The 15,321-nt window shown below is 35.0% G+C and overlaps 1 protein-coding gene across 1 annotated transcript in view; it reads left to right on the forward strand.

The window, feature by feature from the left end:
* The first annotated feature begins 5,728 nt into the window (after nt 1–5,728).
* LOC133527598 (G-protein coupled receptor dmsr-1-like) overlaps nt 5,729–15,321 on the forward strand; it is a 120,155-nt gene continuing 110,562 nt past the window's right edge. Inside the window, exon 1 of the mRNA XM_061864675.1 lies at nt 5,729–5,945. The gene's annotated coding sequence lies outside the window, so the exon portion shown is untranslated. The remainder of the gene's footprint in view (nt 5,946–15,321) is intronic.

Genomic DNA, 15,321 nt, shown 5'->3' on the forward strand with positions numbered 1-15,321 from the left:
TAAACACTGTCTTTGTTTTTGTACGGCTATTCAATATAAATTCTTATATAATTTATGTACAAATGGCTCGGTTGAAAGCATCTTAAGTCGTGAGACTGTATTCTCCTCAATGGGAGTGGCGTTCGTCTATCTTAATAAAATGTATGCTTAGGGAGGTATAGCCTGGCAATTCGTGACTGTAAAACTAAACAACCACACAAAAAAATCGGCCAAGAGCATGTCGGGCCATGCTTAGACTGCTCAGTGTAGGGTCCCGTAGTTACCATTCGGCCAGAATAGATTAAAGGAAGTATCACGTACATTACAAACATAACCGCATCGCAGCGCTTTGTACGTCTTTTTAGGAAGACTTTTTGCAATAGATAACTCAAAAATGGCTGGACAGATCATGTTCGCTATATTTCAAAGTAATCAAGCTTTTGTTGTAGGACCATGGTTCAAAAATAGCTGGAAGGGGGCACATATTATTTCTTTCGTAGCGATTATTTCCGAAAATATTCAATTAATAAAAAATGGTTATTGGAGACTCTAATTCATTTTGAAAAAACAGTTTGTATGGGAGGTACTCTATAAAAATATTTTTGTACTTTTTATATATCTTACCGTACTATTGCCATGCATGATTTACGTATCCATGCCAAATTGCAGCTTTTTAGCACTAACGATCACGGAATAAAGCCTAGGATGACCGGATAGACGGAAATGGCAAAACTATAAGGGTTCCTAGTTAACTATGGAACCCTAAAAATCTCTATAAGTCTCTAGTCTATAAGTATGGCAGAATTTTTTTTTTATGTGATCCAAATATTGGCTTAATCCAGCCTTGTTTGTTTGAAATCAAATATGTCTGATTAACATGATGTAACTTAACCCGGTTGCTACGCTAGGGAAATTGCTCTGAATATCCCAAGATACCTAGACAAAGCGTACAATACAATCAGTTTGTATAAAAAATCTTTAGATGTTTACGTTTGGCATCCACACATGCGGAGTGGGTGGCATATTTAGAAAAATTTAATAAGATAGCAATTTAATATAAATCCTCAGCACAATGCGCTTCTTGTCGGCAGTTACATAGGCCACGACTGTGTATTGTGTACAAGGCTATGAGTTGATAATGAAATTACATGATAAAAATTGGTATAATGTATTAGTATTCTGAACGCCCCCGGGGCGCGGTTTACATTTGTGAATTCGTGCGCTAACTGAAAACATTACGAAATCAAACGAACTGCAAACACAAGACGAAGAAATGTGAGACTCTTAAAGTATTAGCAAATTGCCTTTTATACAGAAAATAATATTTTGAGGAAAATCAAATGAACTTTATAAATAAAACCATTGATTCAAAACATTGTATACTGGACTTAATATAAGATACTTAACAAAGATAATTTAAGAAACATTTGGAAGAAGTGTTTAAAAACCTTACCTACTGAAGCATTAATGGTGGTTGGTATTATTCCATATAGAAGTTTTTACATTTAAGAGGGAAGAATACAACGTGATCGTTCATACACAAAGAGAACACGTTTTTCCACTTATAAATATTTTCCATTCTCCATGATTTTTTATTATGTTATCGACATAATGAAAAACTAGGTTTATAGGATTTCCTTTTTTTCTAAATTTGCAAAAAAATGATATTTTTTTTTTTAAGTGAAACCTATAAACTTAGAATTATATGTGAACCATAATATGTGAAGCGTTAGACATCAAAAGCAAGTAATTTGTTAAGATTTAGTTAGTGCAAAACGTTTTCTCCCGAAATGGAATTTCACAGAAAAATTACCGTTATTTCGTTAGGTTCGAAAATCTATTTTTCCTTCTATAAAGAGTAATATATTAGGTATATAATGTTTTATACAAATTTTACTCGCTACATCTCGGCTATCATAAGTCATATAAAAAGCTGCCGATTGTATTGAAAATAAATACATGAATTCTAATAGGTAGGCATTTTGCCTTTATAAACGTTGTACATAGTCTGACAACCGCACCTTGTTACAGAGCCTAATGCCGGCACATGCTGATTTGACTAATTTAAACATTCATACTCGTTCAATCACAGTTAATCATAATTAAACGATAAGCACGGATCCACCGTTGTGGGCACGATGGGCATGCCCACAACCCTAATAGGGTGCCCTATTGATTTGCCGAGTAAAATTACGCCGATTCTTATTTCGCAGGCGCTTTGGCAGACGACTGTTTGGCAGAATTTCACTACGCAGAGTAGTCAGTTGGCAACTTGGCATAATATTGATAAGCAGATTTTCTTTTCGTAGAACAAACGTTTGGTAACCGTCAGAATTACCCAAGAAACCGTTGTTCGAAACACGATAGGTAGAGTGATTTTTTGTATTTTGTATTTGTAATATAGTATATAAGCTGACCCCTACTAATTAACAAGAATAACAATTATTTACTAACATTACAGGGGTAATTATTTTAAGCTTAAGGAGTCTTAGAATAAGTATCTCGGAAACGTCTTAGGGACATGACCACATTTACAGAATGAAAGTTGATTAAAGTTACAAGTTTTATTATGTCAAGTTTTTCGATATCCTTCATGGTTATTGACTTATTGATATATCAGCTCTTGAAAATTTATTTAGGGCTCTCAATTTTACCTTGATATCTACATCAGTGAAGCTGCTGGGCTGTGTTTAGTATCGTTTTCGTATAAATAGTAAATAGGGGGTGCTGAATTCATTCATGGTATCACATTGACATTATTGCTTGGCCTATTACTAATGGATTACCGAAAGTTTTTTGCTAAGAAAGAAAGAAAGTAACCACCAACAAAAAGGCCCAAAAGGTTACCAAACGTTTTTGGCTACATTCTCATACTGGTATTCTACGTTATTTGCGAAATTTTATGTTAGAAAATTCTACTCAGGACATTTGTTTGATCTTTAGGTATGGTATATCGATCTATTTAATATTTTTTTATTTATTTTTTTATTTGTGTAATAATGTCCTTTAATATTTCTATTTATATTTATTTATATTTATATTTAGCCTTGTGACCACATTGCCATTTGGCATTGATTTAGGTATGATTTGGTGCCCGTTTTTGTTAGTCTAAATCAAGGGCTGGGAGGTCAAACCAGATAAATCAAAATATTTTTTCTCCTCAACGCCATTCCTGGAAATCGTATTGTATTCATTTCAAACCTACATATCTATACATTCTTATAAGATTTATTAGCTTGCGATCTTAAGATGTTATTATTAGACTAGATACTACGAGTATTTAGGTGAAAAAACAGTCCAAATTTACCATACATTATTTGTTGATACCGTTCATTCCATTAATGATGTAGATATGAGCAGTTAAAGTACTTGTACAGTACATATGGTGCTACTTTCCCGCACCCGTGCGGGAATGAGCACTTTCCGTGCAAATGTCGAAACTTTAAAGAGCCATATGTACCTACTGTAAAACGTTGTACGATACGCGTGCGGGTAGATAATTCGCAATTCGTGTCGATTTAAAACACTCCCTTCGGTCGTGATTTAATTTATCACCACTCGTTGCGAATTTCCTATTTTCTGCACTTGTATCGTAAATAACTATGGTATATTGGTATATGGGAAAAGTGAAATTTTTGACCTATAATTAGTATTCAATAAGTGGAGATGAAGAATAAGTATGGTATGTTTGTATAATCGCGTAATAACTGTAGCAATTTTTAATCAATTACGACTACAGTTAAATATATGTGAAACTTACGTCAATTGACAACATTCCATTTTTATAAAACCTGAAATGATAATAAGTTTTTTGCTTCCTGAACACTGCAATATATTAATATAAATTTAATTAAATTAAAAAAAAAGAATAAAAAATAATGTTGTGATTTTACCAATTCTACGACACAATAGGAGAAATGCCATTGCCAATCATCACGCAAAAAAAAATGCTGTCATAATATTGGATTTGACATTGTCAATTAAATACGACGTATTGATTGAAAATCAAAACAAACAGATATTTATATACATAATTAGGTTCCTGTCTACTAATCGTTTTTAAAATGGACAAAGCCGTATGGATCGATGAGGTATATACTCCTCCAAAGTATACCAAATACTGTTTCGTCCCTTACTTACTGCAAAAATGATACAGCGAAGACATTGGACAAACATTTAATTAAATTACATATTTTAGTGTTTATCCGTTGATCCGTCGTATCTGTATGAAAGCCTGGTGTCGTATTCATGTATCAGTATCCGTTATAATATCTAAATCGTCGTAGAAATCAGATATTTTATCAAAATTGTTTTAGAACAACAACAGACCATTTTAAAACATTGACAATGATAGACAACGTCAGATATGCGTCAGATTAATTAAATCATGTTTGTTTTTTCTATCGACATAAGACCTAGCTTCGTGCGTAGAACTGGAGTTACGCCATTTTAGAATAAGTACACATGAAAAAAAAAATACAATAAGACCTAGTGAAAAAAAGAAACTATTAGCGTATTCCTCGTTTCAAATCATATTTTGGTAGATAGGTATATATATCTTTTCCTTCCTCGCGTTGTCCTGGCATTTTGCCACAGCTCATGGGAGCCTGGGGTCCGCTTGGCAACTAATTCCGAGAATTGGCGTAGGCACTAGTTTTTACGAAAGCGACTGCCATCTGACCTTCCAACCTAGAGGGTAATCTAGGCCTTATTGGGATCAGCCCGGTTTCTTCACGATGTTTTCCTTTACAGAAAAGGGACTGGAACGTATTGTACGAAAAATCAAATGATATTTCGTACATACGTTCCGAAAAACTAATTCAATCCGCAATCCGCGACCTCCGGATTGCAAGTCACACGCTCCACCAGCGCTTCTTGGTGGAAAGAAATTATTAAATTGTTACTTAGTTTTCGCTGCAGTAACCGCAATACGAAAAATGTTGGACCATATTGGTGTTTACTTCCGGAGCCCCAGGAATGCCAATCAGGTGCATGTTTTGGGAGCATTCCTGCCTATATAAATGTAATAATATTTTATCTAATTATTATGCTTCTTGAAATAGCAATACCAGAATAATTCTTCTCCCAAATCGGTCACTCGCTGATAAGGTTAAAATAATAATGTACCGTATGTGTGTAATGGAATGTAACTAAATATTCTTTATTGCACCAACAATTATACATTTTACATACATGTTTTACTACAAATGAATTTTAAAGGAAAATAGAACCAGGTGACAACAGGCGGTCTTATCGCTAAAAAGCGATCTCTTCCAGACAACCTTTAGGTAGCAGGAAATTTACAACTCATACAAAAGTCAACAGGTAGTGCAAGGAGCTAAATATGGAGACTATTAAACGCAAACACACATACTACTTATATAAGTATTAAAACAATACCTAATATACTAATAAATATACAATATAATATAATACAACACACACACATACAATATATATACAATATATAAAATGGCAACTTAAGGTAGAGATAAAAAGTATAGTTTCAACTGATTTATTTATGTATTATAATACGTTATCTTCAGTAAAATAGCAAGTTCAAGTACAAAAAAGTAACTGATGTGAACAGCGGCGCTAGGCTGTTCATTCGAATTTCCCAGAGATAAATTTATAATTCCTCACTTAGTTCTTCCTCAGTTGTAACTTGGTGTTGTAATTTAATTTCCAAACGCAAGTTTACGTTCAATCTATCATAGGTATACCTTTTAAACAACCTTTAGAGCCTAGCAATAAACTTTGCAGAAGCACCGGCTAGGCGATAGTAATAAAAGATAAAGTATGGGCGATGTTGGCGCGCGAACAGCAACAGGCGATCGTGATCGCTCAGTAGATACAGAATCGCCGGTGGAGTCGACCGCCCGAACGCGGCCTATTCGCGAACAACTTCAAATAAATACTTACAAAGCTTGCTTTGATAACCGTTGTTGTACTACCGGATAACATTCGTAAGTACTAAACACACATTCTTTTTATCTTGTAAACCATTATCGAGTAATGTAAACATGGAAAACGTTTCAGTTCGAATTTACGCGTGGCCCGCAGTTATTTTTTATTTTTCTTAAAACAAACTGTTTTCGATTACGATTTTAAGTGTTATGTATGATATTTTACGATCATTACGGTTTACGCTTAAAGTTGGCTTGGATACCTCATAACTGATTCTTTGTGCGCAAAACAGAGAAGAGAAGTAATTCAATAAATATAATGTTTGAATTCATAGGCGAAGACCACGTACGGCTGGGCCAAAATAGTTAACATTATTTAGGCTAACATTTAAATACTATTTAACGTATGTAACTGCCACAACTGATGTAGCCTCTAGCGACTAGACGGGTGTCTTACTGACCCACATAGCAAACATTCAACCGGCTACTTAAGTTCACAGGAACTTAAGAGTTTGGCGAACGGTGCAAACTTAGGTGGTCTCTAAATAGGATACTGTTGTTGCAGTTGTAGTACCTACCTATCTGTAATGGTGTAGGATCCCACTTTTGTTGCTTGTGGTGTGGAATGTTACTAGTAAATGAGCGTCACAGTGGTTATACAATATACCTTTTAGAATTAAATAGAGTAGGTGCCTATAAGGTGTATTCGGGTGATTCCGAATAGATACTTGATATTTATTGTCGAGTAGTTCCGAAAATACACCTATGAAATTACAGGTGGTTTCAGAACTACTCGACATTTTGTAGTATTAAGAATTAGAAAACTCTTTAAGTGATTGTAAGATTAGTTATTTCTTTAAAAAGGGAGCCAAGTTGTTGTTCATGAAATATGGAGACCAAAATTGTCCAAAATTGAACAAAGTAAAAAACACTAGATTACAATAACTGACTCTGCGCACGCAAATAGTACCTAGTTTTTGTTGAGCAACTGTAGGTATTAAATATTCTTAAAGAGCATTTTACAATTATTCTGAAAATGTATACTGTGTACGCTTTTGTAATCACTTTATAAAGCAGAGTCTATACACACAGTAAACGGAACTTACCATCGATTAACTATAATTATCGAACAATATTGAGACAACTTAATACCTTAATGCCATTATCGGCAAATGTTTTCAGTCCTCCAATTACTTTGGTACTTATATATACATAAACCGTTAAGTAACTGACACAAGCACCCAGGGTGCGGGTGTTAGATATGTTTGACGTATGAGTAAATAATCGATTTAACGACAATGAGATACGGTTATATATTTCCATTAGTAGGCAAACAAATTTGTAGTTATAGTGTATGTAGGTAGTAGATTTCTTTATTGTACAATAACACATACTACAAACTTAATTTGGAATAGGTAAGTATTTTTAACACCTACATAGGATTACTTGTCAATCGCCCTATAATCGCCTACATAAATAAACTAATAAGAATAATCTGTTATTTATTTAAACTAGTCCTTAATTGAACAAAAAGCGGCCACGTGCGAGTTGGATTTGCCTATGAAGGGTTCCGTACCATTTATGACGTATTAAAAAAAACTATTTACTAGATCTCGTTCAAACCAATTTTCGGTGGAAGTTTGTATGGTAATGTACATCATATATTTTTTTTAGGTTTATCATTCTCTTATTTTAGAAGTTACAGGGGGGGGGGGGGGGACACACACACACACACACTTTACCACTTTGGAAGTGACTCTCGCGCAAACTATTCCGTTTAGAAAAAAATGATATTAGAAACCTCAATATCATTTTTGAAAACCTATCCATACCCCACACGTATGGGTTTGATGAAATAATTTTTTTTGAGTTTCAGTTCTAAGTATAGGGAACCCCCAAAATTTATTGTTTTTTTTTTCTATTTTTGTGTAAAAATCTTAATGCGGTTCATAGAATACATCTACTTACCAAGTTTGAACAATATAGTTCTTATAGTTTCGGAAAAAAGTGGCTGTGATATAAACGGACAGACAAACTGACATGACGAATCTATAAGGGTTCCGTTTTTTGCCATTTGGCTACGGAACCCTAATAACGCACTAGCAATTTATGAATTACATACGAGTATACCTATATTATATAACAGCCGTGTGCGATTGGCAAATTATTCTATTTGTTAAAATTATAATAATTGATGCAGTTATGAAACAGGTAATTAGTTAACTAATCATTATTAGGTAGGTGATTTGTTCCTGTTTTTTCAACCTGTTTACAATCTAGGAGAATATGTTTCGCTGTTTCCTCTTCTTCCATGCACGCTCTGCACATGGGGCTGTCCGTTTTACCCATATTATGTAGGTGTTTGTTTAATGTGTTATGTCCAGTAATTAATCCTAATATTTTTCGTAGTTTGTGTCTAGGTGTTTTCAGTAGTATTTTGGTTTTGTTCCGCTAGAATTTCTTTGGTCTACTTACATGTGTTCATTTCTACCCAGTACTTATTGTGCAGTTGTTTTTGACGTTGGTCTAGCTGATTTTGTATGTAGGACACGGGTAGGGGTATGATGGGTTCGGGTCCATGTGCCGGTGTTTCTCAACCTTTTCTGGCCAGTTTATCCGCTGCATCATTTCCTTTTGATCCGCTGTGCCCCTTTATCCATTGTATTGTTACTTTGTTGCCTTCTTTGCTCACTTCATTGAAGCTTCGACTATGAGTTCTGGTGTAAGTTTGTCGCTACATAGTGCTTGTAATACCGATTTACCTTGAGTATACATATTTTTGTTTTACTTGTCGTCTTTTTATCGCATTGCAAGCTTCCATTATTCCTACACATTCAGCTTGGAATACCGTATTGTGTTCACCCAGGGGTTTTGAGATACTGTGTATGTGCAGGTCCTCCGAGAAGACACCACATCCTGTCCCTTCATTTGTTTTCGAGCCATCTGTAAATATTCTTAGGTTTGTTTGGTATAGTTCATCCTTCGGATCTTCTGTTAACGATATAGCGTAGTCTTTCCAGAAGATAATAGTTGTTGGTATTTTTGAGATCATATTTCCATAGATCTTCTTGTGCGGTGAATTGCGAGTTGTCCATAGGTTTAGGTTTTTCAACCGAAGGGCCGTGGCCGCTGCTTCTTTCTGTATGCATATGTGTAGTGGCAGGAGTCCTAGCATTATTTCTAGCGCCGCAGTTGGGGTAGATCTCATACATCCCGTCGCAGCTACGCATGCTAGTCTTTGTGTTTTATTAAGTTTGTCTATGGCCGTGGTTAGCTGGGTGCGGGGTCACCATACAACAGCTCCGTTATGCGTTATAATAAATTGCTGTCTACATCCATCGATAGATTTACTTAGCTACAAATTTGCATTCAAGATTGCTTCTTAAAAAATAGGAATTTGACAAATGAACGGCCGAACCTAACCTATTTTTATGCCACTGTTATGATATCACGATAATTAGGTATTTTCTTGACTTGTGGACCCTATACCCTTGAGGACCTCGTGTATTTTTGTTGAATTTTGAGTCGAGCGCTTGACTCTATTAAGAAAACTTTAAAATATTATCGCTAAGCAATGCAGTCAGTCAGTCAGTTAGTTTATGCATAAGTATTTACAAAAAACATTTGGTGAACTCGTAAGTGTTGTGTTGAAAACATTCTGAAATTAAACGAGTATTTATGAATTCAGTACACTTCTTTTGCTGCCAGTCCAAAACATATGGTTTTTCTCCGCATTTCATTCTTAAAGTATTTACAATGATACCATATTACATATGTAAGTTCAGAAATTATTAAATACTTAAGAAATTATTTTAATGATCGGGTTGATTAATTTTAAATCAATATATCATATTTATTTAATTATGACTGCGGTGACAGCATAGTTCCATTTTTATCATTTGTCAGTATGCCCGTCATTTTCACGCTTACAAACTTGTTAGAACGTGGCAGGCATGGTGGCAAATGATAAAGAGCTGACAATATTAGCGCTACTGGTGGGTGTAATAATGCTACTTTACTTGGTACATACTAGTTATGTACAGAATGTAGCATTAGTTTATGAGACTGCTAGTTTAACAGTCCAGACGCGGTTTATTTATTTAGTATAAATTTTATTTTGACACTTGGAGAGACTTTACACCTCCAAATTTTATTAGTATTAGTACTCTGACATTGGGGACCTTTTACATCTCCAGATTTAATGTGTTTTTAACCATAGAGACTATACATCTCTATTGTATTGTATTAATTATTTATTTTAAGATTATTATAATGTAATGTTTACCCAGGTATTGGCTGTTGTATTTATAAATGTTGTTATGTATTTTTCATGTCACTATATGATGTTACTATAAATGTTGTATTGACTTGTAAAAGAGCCCTTGAGGCCTACTTGCAGAATACATTTTTGAATTTTGAATTTTGAATTTTCTAACATACTAGATATTATAATAGAAAAACCGGCCAAGAGCATGTCGGGCCACGCTCAGTGTAGGGTTCCGTAGATACTCTTCCGTCACAATAAGCTAAACTGGAGCTTAAAGTATAGTAAAATGTAAACCAAGGGATGACCCGAGTTAAACAAATAGGCAAATTTGCATAATCAGTACCTAATTAAAGTGTCTTTTTACTATGAAGGTCTTCTCGTCAGTTGCTTCAACCTGAAGCGTGAGTGGACACAGTCGTGGAACTCATTGATGGCGGGAAAGTTGGGCTCCGGGATCATTCCAGGTACCATTATTAAAGGGTCTGACCTACCAAGACGGCACTGGTGTAGCTTGAACAGACTTCGCACTGGCCACGGCCGCTGTGCTCATTACAAACACCGGTGTGGATGGGTGGAATCCCCGGCCTGCAATTGTGGAGAGGCTGCCCAAACAATCCAAGCACATTATCGAGGAGTGTCCCATAACGCGTTATGCCAATGGACCTCCTGAAAACCTGATCACCCTTACCGACGAGGCCATCAAGTGGCTGACTGCCCTAAATCTACATCTATAGCTGTCTGTATTCTGTTTAAAAAATATGCCATACGATTAAATAAATACTATGAAGGGAAAACTTTTTGCGATATCTCAAAAACAGCTAAACTGATCATGTCCGCTATAGTTTTCATTTAATGTCTTTCTTAAGCTCTACTTCTACGATTTTTTTCATATTTTTTAGACCTATGGTTCATAAGTTAGAGGGGGGGGACACACTTTTTTTTTCTTTCGGAGCGATTATCTCCGAATATATTCACTTTATCAAAAAATGTTTCTTGAAAACCCCTATTAGTTTTGAAAGACCTTTCCAACGATACCCCACACTATAGGGTTGAAGCGAAAAAAAAAAATTTTTAGATTTTATTGTACGACTTTGTCGGCTTTATTGATTTATATATCTGTGCCAAATTTCAGCTTTCTAGCACTAATGACCACGGAGCAAAGCCTCGGACAGACAGACAGACAGACAGACGGACATGGCGAAACTATAAGGGTTCCTAGTTGACTACGGAACCCTAAAAACTCTTTTCCAGACCCCCCGGAAGATCTGTTTAAATTAACACCTGACGAAATCTTGTGGGTCGGGGCCCTGACTACTGTGGATATAAATTTGTTTTATTTAGCTACACATTGTTAGAAAAGTTTATGTATATCTAATGTCATATAAATAGAAAGTAAGGTACCTATCTTATTCAAATAAATAGATACATTACTTCCGTAACTAATCTAAAAAGTACTATCTAACTACCCCTCGCCAACCCGTAGCGTCACCGTTATAACTCGGCAAATAATTGCCGATAACTAGTTCATTACGTCATTTACGTAAATTATAATATCTGGGGGCACGGCAGTGCCCCCGCCAAGACGAGCAAAGCAAAGCGCAAGGGCACTACCTACCTTTTTTCGAAACGCTTCGTCATTTTTTCAACCCCTCATAACTTGTGATTGGTTTATACCAGATAAACAAAATTCTCGAGATATAATGTCAAAAGTGGACTTATTAAGCATAGAAAATTTCAATTGCATAGGTCTCATATTTTAGATTTTATTCATATCTAAAAAACCCCGATTTCGTTACTGACTCACTCACTCGCTGATGATCATCAAAACCTTTAGGGTATTTCCTGAAGTCCTAGGAAGCTGAAATTTGGTATGTAGGATAGTATTAGTACATCAACAACAAAAAAATTCAAAATCCCGAAATTTCCGCCTCTAAAGGGGTGAAAAGGGGGTTGGAATTTTGTATGGCGAATCAATAACCGCTGACCCGATTTAGTTAAAATTTGCTATGTAGATTGTTTTTGTTATGGGTAAGGATATAAAATAGTTTTCAACCCCAAAATCACCCCGTAAGGGTGAACAGGGCGTTAGGGGGAAAAAGGGGCTGGAGTTTGTATGGAGAATCAGTAAAAAAGCAGATTGTATAAAAGATGCCCCCCGATAAGTATTTCAGGATTTTTTATAGTAAACCCCCCCGCCCCCCCCCAATCCTTTAAATTAGGGAATGAAAGGTTGTCATAAGTAACTTACAAAAAGAAGTAATATTCCATCAAAAACATTTTCATGTAAAATGTTGCCAAGACGAGACCATAAGGCTCGCACTGTCAAAAAGTAATTAGATCTCTTGTAGAACCAAGCTTCTAACTCTACAAACCCTAACTTCACAAACTCTACACCTTAGTCAAAATATGTGGTTTCGTTACTACAAGAAGTATTGTATAATAAAAAATAATGAATAGTGTCATACATTTTTCACCTTACGCCGATGTGACGGTAGCAAAACGGCCAAGCCATATATTTTGACTAAGGTGTAGAGTTTATGAAGTTAGGACTTGTAGAGTTAGAAGCTTGGTTCTAGAAGAGATCTGATAACTTTCTGACAGTGCGAGCCTTATGGTCTCGTCTTGGCAACATTTTACATGAAAATGTTTTTGATGTGATTTACATATAATAGCTGAACAAGGTTTCATAAATCTTCTAACGTTTTTCAATTTATGCAACTAGAAATAATTGATTATTTTCCTAACCCACCGCTCGATCTAAGAAAGTTAGAGACTTGTTCACTGACTTATATGAGTTCAGTGCATTAATTAGTCAAACTGTGGAGGGCTATTCGACAACTTGCATCTTGTATTTGGATCTCCGATGTTAGTATTAGTCTATCATATATTCCCTAGAAACTTCATCAGTGCTAGACCAACATGAGCGTTGTTCATGAATATTTTAATAATGTTTAATAAATTATTCAGTTTAAACAGAATTTCTGAGTTACAATCAGATATTCGTACTTACTTATATGTTGCATGATCATGGTGCATGAAAAGTTACTAATATGTTCGTGGATAACACGCTACCTACACTATTCCAGGTGCATCTGAATTGTACGTCGATAAAAGGTGTACGTGAGAATACTAACAATGAGCTTTGGAGCATTACATTTTAAAATAGTGAGTAAATATTTTCCGTTAAATTATTATAATGATAAGACTCACGGAGAGTTTAAGTAAATAAATATTCTTTTCACCACTCCAGCTCGTAAAGGCTCTGTTTGTATTTTAAAAACAGATGAGAAATTTGCAATTTATCCACATGTGTGGCAAAGTAATCTCATGCAAATTTTGAGTCGTTTGCTCATGTTGGCTGATATAATTAACTTATAAGTGATGATTTTGAATGATAAAATACTTAGTAACGTTCATTCGAATTTGATTAGTAATGTTTTAGAGTTTGTTTAACATTCGTGCCTTGAAACTCTCCAAACTCTCAAGATTCCACTTTACGAACCACTCGTTACACTATTGGTTCAATGTTTGAATCTTTCGCTTGTTGGGGTATCAATATTGATACAGGAGGTTAAATAACAACTTTGTCCTCTTGTAAAACAAAAAACTTACTATTGCACTAATAATAATATATTTTACATGAAATTAAAAAGAAAAATAGACACTAATATGTAACTAGGTAACAACAGGCGGTCTTATCGCTAACAAGCGATTCCGAATTTAAATTTCATTTTTAGTTTAAAATCGGGTATTTTTTGGATTTTATTCCGTTTTTAAAAAAGCTTAATATCTTGGTATTCCTTATTAAATGGGATCGTTACGCGGAAATTAGGAAAATTGACCTTTTTCAAAAATTTATAAAGAAATTCTTTGAAATCGACACTTCCAAGCAAATCTAGCATTTGATACTTATAAATGTATATTTGTAAATGCTTTCGTATATCCAGCTGCCCGAGTGTTTTCTACATCTCTCATTTTTCAACCAATTCTGGTGATATTATTCGGTAATAAATTTTTTTTGACAATTGTTGGGGTGGTATGGGGTACGCGAGTTCTACAGCTCGTTTCTAACTGCTAGTATCTGTTGTAAAACAAGTTACTTGATGTGTAAAGGATGACTCACGTTAGTCCGGCCCGGGGCCGAGCCGGAGCGTCCGATACTTCGTTTTCTATGACGGGTGATCGGTGATCGTGTTTTCACATCATACATAATTATATACTCTCTATAGAAAACGCAGTGTTGGACGCCTCGGCACGTGAGTCATTCTAAAAAGTGCTTGTGTAGCCTATTTGGTAAATAAATGTTTGAATTGAGTTAAGTTGTTCAAAGTCTGAGCAGCTAAATGTAAAATTTCAGCGTATCGAAATAAACTCAAGTCGGTCGTCAATTCACGCGCATGTTTACACAATGTCACATTGGACGTATTTCGTATCATTTTTAAACTGGTTTCGTGTATTTGCGTAGTGAGTGACATGAGGAAATTGAATATAATAGTTATTTTCGTTTCGGTATTATTTAATACATCGTGATAAATGTATGAGCATGTTATGTATAAGTAAGTAGGTAAGTAAAAAGTCTTTAAATAGGTACAGAATCCATTCAGTTCAAGTAAAATATATTCTACAGGGCCCTTATTCGACATGCTAAAAGTGACGTTTCGTGTTGATTTCCATTTGATGTGAGAAATATTGTGACTTGTCGAATTGCTATTATCACCACCTGTCAGTGAACAATATCCACACTAGAGGCGGGGCGTTGTACCGGAATAGTTTTTGGAACAGGTTATTTGTAATAGACTACTTTTAGCTTGTCGAGTATTTAAAAGTACGGACTTTGATTTCTGAAATAAAACAAATATGAAACTTTTATCACCTCGTACCTCCATTCTTACCGTTACTTTAGGTAAAATAAAATTTTGTTAACAGATGGTCGTCTGGGTGTCTGTTGTATCTAAAAATAATGTAATAATATATAACAAAAATATGACAATAGATTCATAGCCTTCACTCAAAACGTCACCATATTTCCGACCCTTACCGAAATAATAAGTCGATATTTGTATAAATAATCCTTATTTGTAAGACGCCTAAGCACGGCAAATACGTAAACTGCCTATTGGGGGTCATACTCGTAAAACTGGTATTTTAGACGTACTTTTGGTACGAGTA

The sequence above is a fragment of the Cydia pomonella genome, chromosome 18 (assembly GCF_033807575.1).
Source record: "Cydia pomonella isolate Wapato2018A chromosome 18, ilCydPomo1, whole genome shotgun sequence".
Taxonomy (NCBI): domain Eukaryota; kingdom Metazoa; phylum Arthropoda; class Insecta; order Lepidoptera; family Tortricidae; genus Cydia; species Cydia pomonella.